This window comes from Cervus elaphus, chromosome 33 (assembly GCF_910594005.1).
Source record: "Cervus elaphus chromosome 33, mCerEla1.1, whole genome shotgun sequence".
NCBI classification, from domain to species: domain Eukaryota; kingdom Metazoa; phylum Chordata; class Mammalia; order Artiodactyla; family Cervidae; genus Cervus; species Cervus elaphus.
Window position 1 is genome coordinate 34212438 of NC_057847.1, and position 12488 is coordinate 34224925.

Here is a 12488-nt window from a genome sequence, read left to right on the forward strand (position 1 = left end):
CTGAGTGGCCATCTGTCTTTCGTCTAGTGAACTTCAGTCTCATTAACCCTCTTAGCAGCAGATATGATCACAGCCAGCTTTGAGTAAAAGGTGTTCCAAATTTAACAGAGCACTACAGAGTAGTCTGAGTCCAGACCCCTGCTTTTAAGACACTCTACAAATGCCTCGATGAAACATAAAAACACTTTAAAAAATATAATTTATATTATCAGCAACATATTCCTATTCATTATAATTATTGTATTACAAAGTCTGGAGTCACCAAATCTATCTAAAGAGCAAAATCTAGGATCATTAACAGTATAATCTCATAAGGGCAAAAATGTGTGAGTCAAGTTTAGAAAGCCAATAGAAATGAAAAAAGCAGCAAATTAATTCCTTTACAGTAGGAGGACCCCTCATGGATCACAGCCCTGTCATGGCAAAGGGGCTTGTATAACTCAATGAAGCTATGAGTCATGCCATGCAGGGCCACTCAAGATGGACAGGTCATAGTGAAGAGTTCTGACAAAAAGTGGTCCACTGGAGGAGGGAATGAAAAACCACTTCAGTATTCTAGCTGCAAGAATCCCATGAAGATTATGAAAAGGCAAAAAGATATGATACCAGAAGATAAGCACCCAGGTCAGAAGGTGTCTAATATGCTACTGGAGAAGAGCAGAGGGCAATTACTAATAGATCCAGAAGAATGAAGAAGCTGGGCCAAAGTGCAAATGATGCTCAGTTGTGGATGTGTCTGGTGGTGAAAGTAAAGTCTGACGCTATAAAGAACAATATTACATAGGATCCTGGAATGTTAGGTCTATGAATCAAGGTAAATTGGACATGGTCAAGCAGGAGATAGCAAGAGTGAAAATCAATATCTTAGGAATCAGTGAACTAAAATGTGACAGGAATAGGCAAATTTAATTCAGATGACCATTATGACTACTACTGTGAGCAAGAATCCCTTAGAAGAAATTAAGTAGCTCTCATAGTCAACAAAAGACTCTGAAATGCAGTACTTGGGTGCAACCTCAAAAACAACAGAAAGACGTCTGGTCATTTCCAAGGTACACCATTCAATATCACAGTAATCCAGGTTTATACGCCAGCCAGTAATGCTGAAGAAGCTGAAGTTGAACAGTTCTATGAAGACCTACAAGATCTTCTAGAACGAACACCAAAAAAAAAAAAAAAAAGTCCTTTTCATCATAGGGGACTGGAATGCAAAAATAGGAAGTCAACAGATACGCAGAGTAACAGGCAAGTTTGGCCCTGGAGTTCAAAATGAAGCAGGGCAAAGACTAACAGTTCTGTCAAGCAAACACACTGATCATAGCAAATATCCTCTTCCAACAATACAAGAGACGACTCTACATACGAATATCACCAGATGGTCAATACCAAATCAGACTGATTATGTTCTTTTCAGTTGAAGATGGAAAAACTCTATACCGTCAGCAAAAACAAAACCTGGAGCTGACTGTGACTCAGATCATGAACTCCTCATCACAAAACTGCAGAAAGTAGGGAAAACCACTAGGCAATTAAGGTATGACCTAAATCAAATCCCTTATGATTATACAGTGGAGGTGATGAATAGATTCAAGGGATCATATCTGTTACACAGAGTGCTTGAAAAACTATGGATAGAGGTTCATAACATTGTAGAGGAGAGAGTGACCAAAACCATTCCAAAGAGAAAGAAATGCAAGAAAGCCAAGTGGTTGTTTAAGAAAGCTTTAAAAATAGCTGAGAGACATGAAAGGCAAGGGAGAAAGGAAAAGATATACTCAACTGAATGCAGAGTTCCAGAGACTAGCAAGAAGAGATAAAAAGGCCTTCTTAAAAGAACCATGAAAAGAAAAAAAAGGAAAGCAATAGAATGGGAAAGACTAGAGATCTCTTCAAGAAAACTGGAGATATCAAGGGAACATTTAATGCAAGGATGGTCATGATAAAGGACAGAAATGATAAGGACCTGACAGAAGCAGAAGAGATTAAGAAGAGGTGGCAAGAATATACAGTAGAACTACACACACAAAAAAAGGTCTTAATGACCCAGATAACCATGGGCATGGTCACCCACCTACAGCCAGACATCCTGGAGTGAGAAGAGGGCCTTAGGAAGTATTACTATGAAAACAGCTAGTGATGGAATTCCAGCTGAGCTATTTCAAATCCTAAAAGATGATGCTGTTAAAGTGCTGCACTCAACAATATGTCAGCAAATTTAGAAAACTCAGCAGTGGCCACAGGACTGGAACAGATCAGTTTTCATTCCAATCCCAAAGAAGGGCAATACCAAAGAGTGTTCAAACTATCACACAACTGGGCTCATTTCACATGCTAACAAGGTTATGCTCAAAATCCTTCAAGTCAGGCTTCAGCAATAAGCAAACCAAGAATTTCCAAATGTACAAGCTGGGTTTAAAAAAGGTAAAGAAACCAGAGATCAAATTGCCAACATCTATTGGATCATAGAAAAAGCAAGGGAATTCAAAAAAAACATCTACAATTGCTTCACTGACTACACTAAAGCCTTTGACTGTGTGGACCACAACAAATTGTGGAAAATTCTTAATGAGATGGGAGTACCAGACCACCTTACCTGTCTTCTGAGAAACCTGTATGCAGATCAACAAACAACAGTTAGAACCAGATATGGAACAACTAACTGGTTCAAAATTGGGAAAAGTGTATGACAGGCTTTATGTGATCACCCCACTTATTTAACTTATATGCAGAGTACATCCTGCAAAATGGGGGGCTGGATGAATCACAAGCTGGACAAGCTGCAATCAAGATTGCCAGGAGAAATTCAACAACCTTAGATACACAGATGATACCACTCTAAATGACAGAAAGTGAAGAGGAACTAAAGAGCCTCTTGATGAGGGTGAAAGAGGAGAGTGAAAAAGCTGGCTTAAAAATCAACACTCAAAAAATGAAGATCATGGCATGTGGTCCCATCACTTCATGGAAAATAGAAGGGGAAAAAGTGGAAACAGTGACAGACTTTATTTTCTTGGGCTCCAAAATCACTGCAGATGGTGACTGCAACCATGAAATTAAAATATGCTTGCCCCTCAGAAAGAAAGCTATGACAATCTAGACAGTATATTAAAAGGCAGAGACATCACTTTGCCGAAAAAGGTCCCTATAGTCAAAGCTGTGGTTTTCCAATAGTCATATATGGATGTGAGAGTTGGACCATAAAGAAGGCTGAGCACCAAAAAATTGATGCTTTCGAACTGTGGTGCTGGAGAAGATTTTTGAGAGTCCCTTGGGCAGAAAGGAGATCAAATCAGTCAATCCTAAAGGAAATCAACTCTGAATATTCATTGGAAGGACTGATGCCGAAGCTCCAATACTTTGGCATCTGATGTGAACAGCTGACTCATTGGAAAAGACGCTGGTTTTGAGAAAGACTGAAGGCCAAGGAGAAGAGGGCAACAGAGGATGAGATGGTTAGATAGCATCAGCGATTCAATGGACAGGAACTTGGGCAAGTTCACTATCTCCAGGAGATAGTGAAGGACAAGGTAATCTGGCATGCTGCAGTCCATGGAGTCATGAAGAATCAGATGTGACTGAACAACAATGAAAGTTATAACACACAATAAAAATATAGTAATCATTAACAATCCAGATAGCATAGAAATACATAAAATATAAACTGTTAAGAAGGAAAGAAGCCATTTACTTAAAATTTAGCATAGCTTTTAACAAATGGATCAAGGAGATGAAACAATTTCAAGAATTATAAAATACAGTAATAGGCATAATTAAGCTGGACTTTATGCAGAGAATGCACACTTTTCCACAACATTCACAGAATATAAAATTGACTTTATTGGTTTTAATAAAGCAGCATTTTTACTCATCCACCCCATAGAATAAATTCTTTTCATACCCATCGTGAAACTCAGGATGTTAAGAATATTCTTCTATCCTTAAAAGATGTTAGCCCTGAAGACAGAAGTATTTTGTTGCTATCCATGGGGTTGCACAGAGTCGGACATGACTGAAGCGACTTAGTATGCATGCATGCATTGGAGAAGGAAATGGCAACCCACTCCAGTGTTCTTGCCTGGAGAATCCCAGGGACAGGGGAGCCTGGTGGGCTGCCATCTATGGGGTCACACAGAGTCAGAGTCAGACACGACTGAAGCGACTTAGCAGCAGCAGCATAAGACTCTTACAGACCACATGTAAACAAAACTCACAAAAATCTCTTTACACACTTTATCTGGCTATACTAGGCTGAATAAAGTTCTCAAGATATGTTCCAATCTTGACTCCTGAAGTTGTGAATGCTACCTTATGTGGCAAAAGGTTCTATGCAGATGTGAGAAAAGATCTTGTGATATAAAGATTATCTTGGATTATCCAGGTGGACCTTAAATGCAATCACAAGTTTTTATAAGAGGGAATTAGAAGGAAATTTTACTCCAGAAGAGAAGAAAGCAATAGGACCCTAGGGGCAGAAACTGAAGCAGTGCGGCCAGAAGCCAAGGAATGCCAGCAGCCACTAGAGCTAGACAAGACAAATTCTCCTCTTTGACCTCAAGGGAATGTGGCCCTGCTGATACCCTGGCTTCAATCCAGTGATACTGATTTCAGACTTCTGGCCTCCAGAATCGTGAAGGATTAAAACTATGTTGTTTTAAGCTATCAAGTGTGTGCTTTAAGTCACCTGCAACAGGAAATGAACACACTGACCTTCGGACAGGTATCCACCTAATTCCTCTCTGAGATTCTCAATGTATCAGCAGTGATACTATTACTTTCCTTGTCACCCAATCACCTTGAATGTCTCTCCTTCTTTATAGCCAATGTTTGGTGGCGGGAGAGAAATAGAGCGAGTTTATATCCTCTTTCTTTCTTTTTTGGTGAAAAAATTAAATTTTAAAAAATCTCCACAAGAGATAACTACATTATCATTTAAAAATGAAATCACCTCAGTTTGTATTCTTGTCCTTTCCTGGTGAAACTGCCAAAAATAAAGAAAGTATCTTAGCAACCTAAAAACAGTGGCAATAAAAGAAATGCAAGAAAAGCACAGTGCTTTAGCCAAGTCTATAAAACAATTTCTTACATCTCTTTCTTTTTACCAAAACTTTAGGTTGGTAATACATTTATCACTATAATTTTATCTTTCATTGACATTCTTGATGGAAAAGTGACATGCTCTATAGATGTAGAGGGTATAATAAATTCATTTTTATGTCTTAAGACTCAAGAAGCACACAATCTAATGTAGTACTTCTTTAAAGATTTCCCCCAACATGATTTACATGGGCATTAGCATTCAAAAGATTCAAGCTGGTGACTTCAATTTTAAAAAGTAGATCCTGTATTTCTTTCAATAATTAACCAAAAGGGACATAAAACAAACATTTCTTTTGATGTCAGTATTCACTGCAAGATCTAGTTTGGGTCAGCTCAGTGCATGTATCTATGTTTATATTTTTCTTCCTCAATTGTTAAGAGCACTTTCACTGCTATAAAGTAAATAGAAAGTAAACACTGTGGATGAGTCATAGTCTAACTGGATAAACAGAAACCATTTCCAATGTTCACAGTAGAAGGAATGGAATATACACAAGTTCATGGGTAATGGTGAGGCTAAGAGTTAAACAGCCACTGTAATTAACCCTGGCGATGGGCAACAGCAGGAAGGTTTATCATTCTTAAACTGTAGGAACAACAGTAAAATGAGCAATACCTGGAACCAAGAGGCCAGGGTGACCCTTCGGAAACTGGGGTGGGTCTGGGACAGTAGAGACTGGGGCCACAAAGGAGGTAAAAACGACTAGAAAAGCCATGCAAAGCTGAGAGGAGCAAGGGGTGGTCTTGATTTCTTTCGCCTCCAAATCCACTTGTTACCCTGCCCTCCAGTCTTTCACCATTGACTTGAGCCTGCCTCCCCTTGACTTAATCCTACCAGAAGTCAGTTAACACTGGAGCCTGGCAAAGTCACTCCCAGGGAATCACCTGCCCCCCCGGGGGCAGAAGGGAGTGGAGCTAACAGCACTGATGGCAATCAGGCCCAGCACAACTCTGGTAAAATGATTTTGTAACGTTAGATAGTGTAAAATATCATTTAATTCAACCCCTTCATTTTACAGAGAGGAAATGGGATCCAGGGAGATTAAATCATTTACCCAAATACAAGCTTTTAAATCCCAGCACACAGTGTGCTTTTATTAGGATCTACTATTTACTATAAAACTGTCTTCTGTTTAATTGAAGCCACATGGTGAAGAGCTTGGTAGCTGGGCCAATTTCCCATTCATCCCTAGTATCTGATTCAGCACCCACTGCACAGAAAACACTCAAGAAAATATTTACCAAACTAATATAAATCAAAAGAGAAACCATAGCCCATTGGCCAGTTTAAGGTAGTTTTAAATATTTTCCAATTAATACGGGTTCCTGTGCAAGATAAACAAAAGAGACTGCCAAAGCCACACCTCTTATATGTTTTAAAGAAAGCACACATTCTCATTGGCCTGTGATGGTTTAAGCTCTCTGCCATTCAAAACAAGGGCAAGAATATGATCTTCTCTGAACTATCAAACTCATCTTTTATCTGAAATCAGTGATAAACAAGAATGTCAGCAATGAAAAACTGTATAGATTGCGTAGGACAGAGATATACAAATAAAAAACTAATAAACATTTACGTGGTCATGTGTGTGAGGCGTTGCCTTGAGTGTTTCCCCCACAGCCATGACCACGGAGTAGAAAAGACAATGTAGGGAAAAGTATGTCCCAAGAGGGATATTTAAATAGCATGGTGGGTTGGGGGGGAGCAATGAGTAATTCTGCTGTTAGTAGTGGTTTGGAAACAAAAGAGACAAGTCTGCTAGAGATCTGATTTCTTCTGTTACTGTTCCTTTTTAAAGCTAATGCTGGAAAAAAGGAAGGAAGTGGGAGGCGAGCAGAGAGGAAGGAAAGAATAGAGAGAAGAGAGGAGGGGAGAAACCAAAGAAGGGTAGACACTGGAGAGAATGCAAGTTGAAAACCCATTTCCTGCCTTTGGCCAAACAGTAATAAACATATTTAAGAACTCATTTTGCTGGGAACCCAACTGAGGTAAAATGAGTGCAACTCCAGCACTATCTAAAATATTAAACTTGTTCCCTTCTTTATTCATAAAAACGTTCATTGAATCAACATACTAACATCTGACAGAAGTCAAAGAAACTACAGTTCAATATTTAGGGAAAAAGAAAATACCATTTAATTTGAAGTGAAGAGAACTGGAACGATAAAGAGAGAATGGCTAAATAAAAAATGTTTTCTCTGAAATTACAATTATTGGGGGATTTTTTTTTTTTTTTTTTTTTTTTTTTTAGGAAGCATCCTAGGCATTGAAAGAGAATTTCTGATCCTCAGATCAGTCATCAGTCACCTACCACTGACTACTTATTTAGGCCTGAGAGGAAAGGAGATCAAACACATCAAACACGTAAGAAAGGAGGAGAAGGTAGGGGGCGGGGAGGAACTATTCTGTTTCAACTGAACTATGCAAAGGAAAGTTCTGTTCAAAATTGTTACGAGAAGTCACATTAGGGATAGATGAAATGGTAGGTTTGCCCTTCTGTAAACAATTTTAAAATATTAAATTATTTTTAAATTTAGGATTTTTTTCCAGGTTACTGAAATAAAATGAAATTTTAAGTAGTTGATATGTTAAATAGATTTGTTTTCAACAACTGATGTTAGTGGATTTAGATCAGGAGAATATATGTAACAGATTTAAGCTGAAGAAAAATTAATATCAGACCTCAAAGTAAGTGTAGTATGTGCTCAGTTGTATCTGACTCTGTGACCTCACACGCTGTAGCCCACCAGTCCCCTCTGCATGGGATTTACCAGGCAAGAATAAAGTGGGCTGCCATTTCCTTCTCCAGGGGATCTTCCTGACCCAGGGATCAAACTCAAGCCTCTTGCATTTCCTGCATTGGCAGGCAGATTCTTTACCACTGAGCCACCTGGGAAGCCCAAAGATGAGTAACTTAAGGTAATTTCAGCTACATCAGGGTTTTACCTTTCTTATCTTATTAATAAAACTATAATTAATCGTATTACTCTGCAAGTAAGTAAATAAACTAGGAAAAATCAGGAGAGGAAATTCAACATGCAGAAAACAGGATAAATTCAATTTAAAAAGTCATGTTCCTATTTTATTTGAGTGCTGGCCAAAAGATATCATTTCTTAGAAGAAAGGCAATATCAGAATTTAAACATTTTACAGACTGTATTAGAAAGATACATCATCATCTATCTAGTATGCTTGCCAAAAATATTCTGTCTAAATATAATCATGAAGAAATAGTCAGGCAAAGCCAAGTTAAGAATAATCTGTGAATGGAATAATTTGGACTCTGTTAACATAAAAACATGAAGGAAATTATGAAGGCAGAGAAATTGTTCTTCCTCTCTTACATGCATAGGGCAGGACTGTACTTCCCGGGCCCTGGGGGGTGGGTGGGTGGGCCCACCAGCTGAAGATAGTGATGAGTGATGAGTAAATACTCTGGGCCAGAGTATTTAACTTTAATGAGAAATCCACCACCATTTTCTCTTTTCTTCAGCACAGCAGGTGAGCAATTTTCTAGGTAGTAGCTGCCCTATAAAATTAGTTTCTGAATGATCACCATAGGTAGAGATTTCCTACCTACCCATGACGGGACATATGAGCAAGCATGAGCACCGGGATAAGCAAGAAACACACATTTGTTATTTAAGCACTGATGTTTATGGATTTTTATTTTTTCTACCAGAGAATTAGCTAGCCTATCCTGACATAAATTAATCAGATTGAAGAATATGCTTGTGAAAGATGTGTGCTTCAGTCGTTTGGCACAGTATACAGCAAGGGAATGGCTGTTGCATGTATTGCTTATATGTTTAACCCAAAACTTCCAGTTTAGATGAACTCCTGAGTTCATTGTTCATTAACATTATAAGCTGCATATTTGTATAACTGTCTTTCTGTAAGCAAGATATTTCTACAGTTCTTTATAGAATTATACTAACATTATATAGATCATTCTTCATTTATCTTTAGAACTTCCCTGGCGGAAGGCTTGAAACTTTGCTTCTCAATGCAATGGGTACGAGTTCGAGCCCTGGTCTGGGAGCAAAATACCTCCCACATTCCTCAGGGCCAAAATACCAAAACATTAAAATAAGAAAAGCAATACTGTAGTAAATTCAATAAAGATTTTAAAAAATGGCCCACTTTATTTCTCTTTATTGGTTCTGAGCAACTGGAATAAGAAAGAGTTACTAGGAGAACTTACAAATATAGTCTCTTGAAAGGAAAAGGAAAAGTTCTATTTTGTAGTAACATTAGTCCCTTTACCAATTAAATGAAGATAAACTATTAAAATTTAATCTTAGGGGATCCAAGGACTAGAAGCTATTGGATAACATGTGGCTAAAGAATACATTCAGTTCAGTTCAGTACAGTCGCTCAGTCGTGTCCGACTCTTTGCGACCCCATGAATCACAGCATGCCAGACCTCCCTGTCCATCACAAACTCCCGGAGTTTACTCAAACTCATGCCCATCGAGTCGGTGATGCCATCCAACCATCTCATCCTCTGTCGTCCCCTTCTCCTCCTGCCCCCAATCCCTCCCAGCATCAGGGTCTTTTCCCATGAGTCAACTCTTCGCATCAGGTGGCCAAAGTATTGGAGTTCAGCTTCAACATCAGTCCTTCCAATGAACACCCAGGACTGATCTCCTTTAGGATGGACTGGTTGGATCTCCTTGCAGGCCAAGGGACTCTCAAGAGTCTTCTCCAACACCACAGTTCAAAAGCATCAATTTTTCAGTGCTCAGCTTTCTTCACAGTCCAACTCTCTCATCCATACATGACCACTGGAAAAACCATAGCCTTGACCAGACGGACCTTTGTTGGCAAAGTAATGTCTCTGCTTTTTAATATGCTATCTAGGTTGGTCATAACTTTCCTTCCAAGGAGTAAGCGTCCTTTAACTTCATGGCTGCAGTCACCATCTGCAGTGATTTTGGAGCCCAGAAAATTAAGTCAACCACTGTTTCCACTGTTTCCCCATCTATTTGCCATGAAGTGATGGGACCAGACGCCATGATCTTCGTTTTCTGAATGTTAAGCTTTAAGCCAACTTTTTCACTCTCCTCTTTCACTTTCATCAAGAGGCTTTTTAGTTCCTCTTCACTTTCTGCCATAAGGGTGGTGTCATCTGCATATGTGAGGTTATTGATATTTCTCCCAGCAATCTTGATTCCAGCTTGTGCTTCTTCCAGGCCAGCGTTTCTCATGATGTACTCTGCATATAAGTTAAATAAGCAGGGTGACAATATACAGCCTTGATGTACTCATTTTCCTATTTGGAACCAGTCTGTTGTTCCATGTCCAGTTCTAACTTTTGCTTCCTGACCTGCATACAGGTTTCTCAAGAGGCAGATCAGGTGGTCTGATATTCCCATCTCTTTCAGAATTTTCCACAGTTTATTGTGATCCACACAGTCGAATTAGCTGAACTTTATTCCGAGAGTTGCCACCATAAACTGTGTGATTGTAGACAAATTACTCAACTATGCTGAATTTCTTTCATACATGTTCAAGCTTACTTCAGGCCAACCAGGCCTAAAAGAAAAATCAAACTCTTTCACTTAAAGAATAAAATACCATATGTGGATTTTATTTATACCTCCACTTTTTTTCAAAAAGGATTTAAAGCAGATTCCATAGTATTATTTAACATGGGAAAAAATTCTCAAGTAAACCCATCTAGCTTAGTCTACAGACAGATTCTAAGAATACCAAAATTAGACATTATTTTTATCTCTAAATTTCAAGGCAGTTTTTAACAGCTGTGATTAAACTACCAAAGTAAGGAATCTTAGAGCAATAACGAATATTGACTACAAATTAAGCTGATGCTCACATATTCTGTCTGGTGATTTGAGAGGCTACTTCTCCTTGTACACTATAATTCAGTGGAAAAAATAGCATACACAAAGCAAGTACTTCAGAATAAGGAAAATTCAGACTTAAAATGAGCTGTCGATGTAATGTGTCATGATAGAGAAGAAGAATAATTAAAATACGCCTTAAGGGCTAAGTACAATTTTTCTGTTGAAGAATACTACAAAGAAGAGGGCTTCAGGGAAAACAATTTCGTCAAAATGGCAAAATCAATGATGCTTATAGGAGTTTCCTGTTCTTGACATCTGAGTCTTATTATAATGCTCTATTTCTTGTATTTCTTTGCCTAAATAGAATCTTGCTTCAGGCAACTTTTTGTCTGAACTTCTATGTGTAAAACCAGGGACTTTTTTTTTGTTTTTGTTTTTGTTTTTTGTTTTTGTTTGTTTGTTTGTTTGTTTTTAATTTTTTTTTTATTCTTTGAATCAGCCATGGATTTACATGTATTCCCCATCCCGATCCCCCCTCCCCCCTCCCTCTCCACCCGATTCCTCTGGGTCTTCCCAGTGCACCAGGCCGGAGCACTTGTCTCATGCATCCCACCTGGGCTGGTGATCTGTTTCACCATAGATAGTATACATGCTGTTCTTTTGAAATATCCCACCCTCACCTTCTCCCACAGAGTTCAAAAGTCTGTTCTGTATTTCTGTGTCTCTTTTTCTGTTTTGCATATAGGGTTATCGTTATCACCTTTCTAAATTCCATATATATGTGTTAGTATGCTGTAATGTTCTTTATCTTTCTGGCTTACTTCACTCTGTATAATGGGCTCCAGCTTCATCCATCTCATTAGGACTGGTTCAAATGAATTCTTTTTAATGGCTGAGTAATATTCCATGGTATATATGTACCACAGCTTCCTTATCCATTCATCTGCTGATGGGCATCTAGGTTGCTTCCATGTCCTGGCTATTATAAACAGTGCTGCGATGAACATTGGGGTGCACGTGTCTCAAAATGGATTAAAGATCTAAATGTAAGACCAGAAACTATAAAACTCCTAGAGGAGAACATAGGCAAAACACTCTCCGACATAAATCACAGCAAGATCCTCTATGACCCACCTCCCAGAATATTGGAAATAAAAGCAAAAATAAACAAATGGGACCTAATGAAACTTAAAAGCTTTTGCACTACAAAGGAAACTATAAGTAAGGTGAAAAGACAGCCCTCAGATTGGGAGAAAATAATAGCAAACGAAGCAACAGACAAAGGATTAATCTCAAAAATATACAAGCAACTCCTGAAGCTCAATTCCAGAAAAATAAATGACCCAATCAAAAAATGGGCCAAAGAACTAAACAGACATTTCTCCAAAGAAGACATACAGATGGCTAACAAACACATGAAAAGATGCTCAACATCACTCATAATTAGAGAAATGCAAATCAAAACCACAATGAGGTACCATTACACACCAGTCAGGATGGCTGCTATCCAAAAGTCTACAAGCAATAAATGCTGGAGAGGCTGTGGAGAAAAGGGAACCCTCTTACACTGTTGGTGGGAA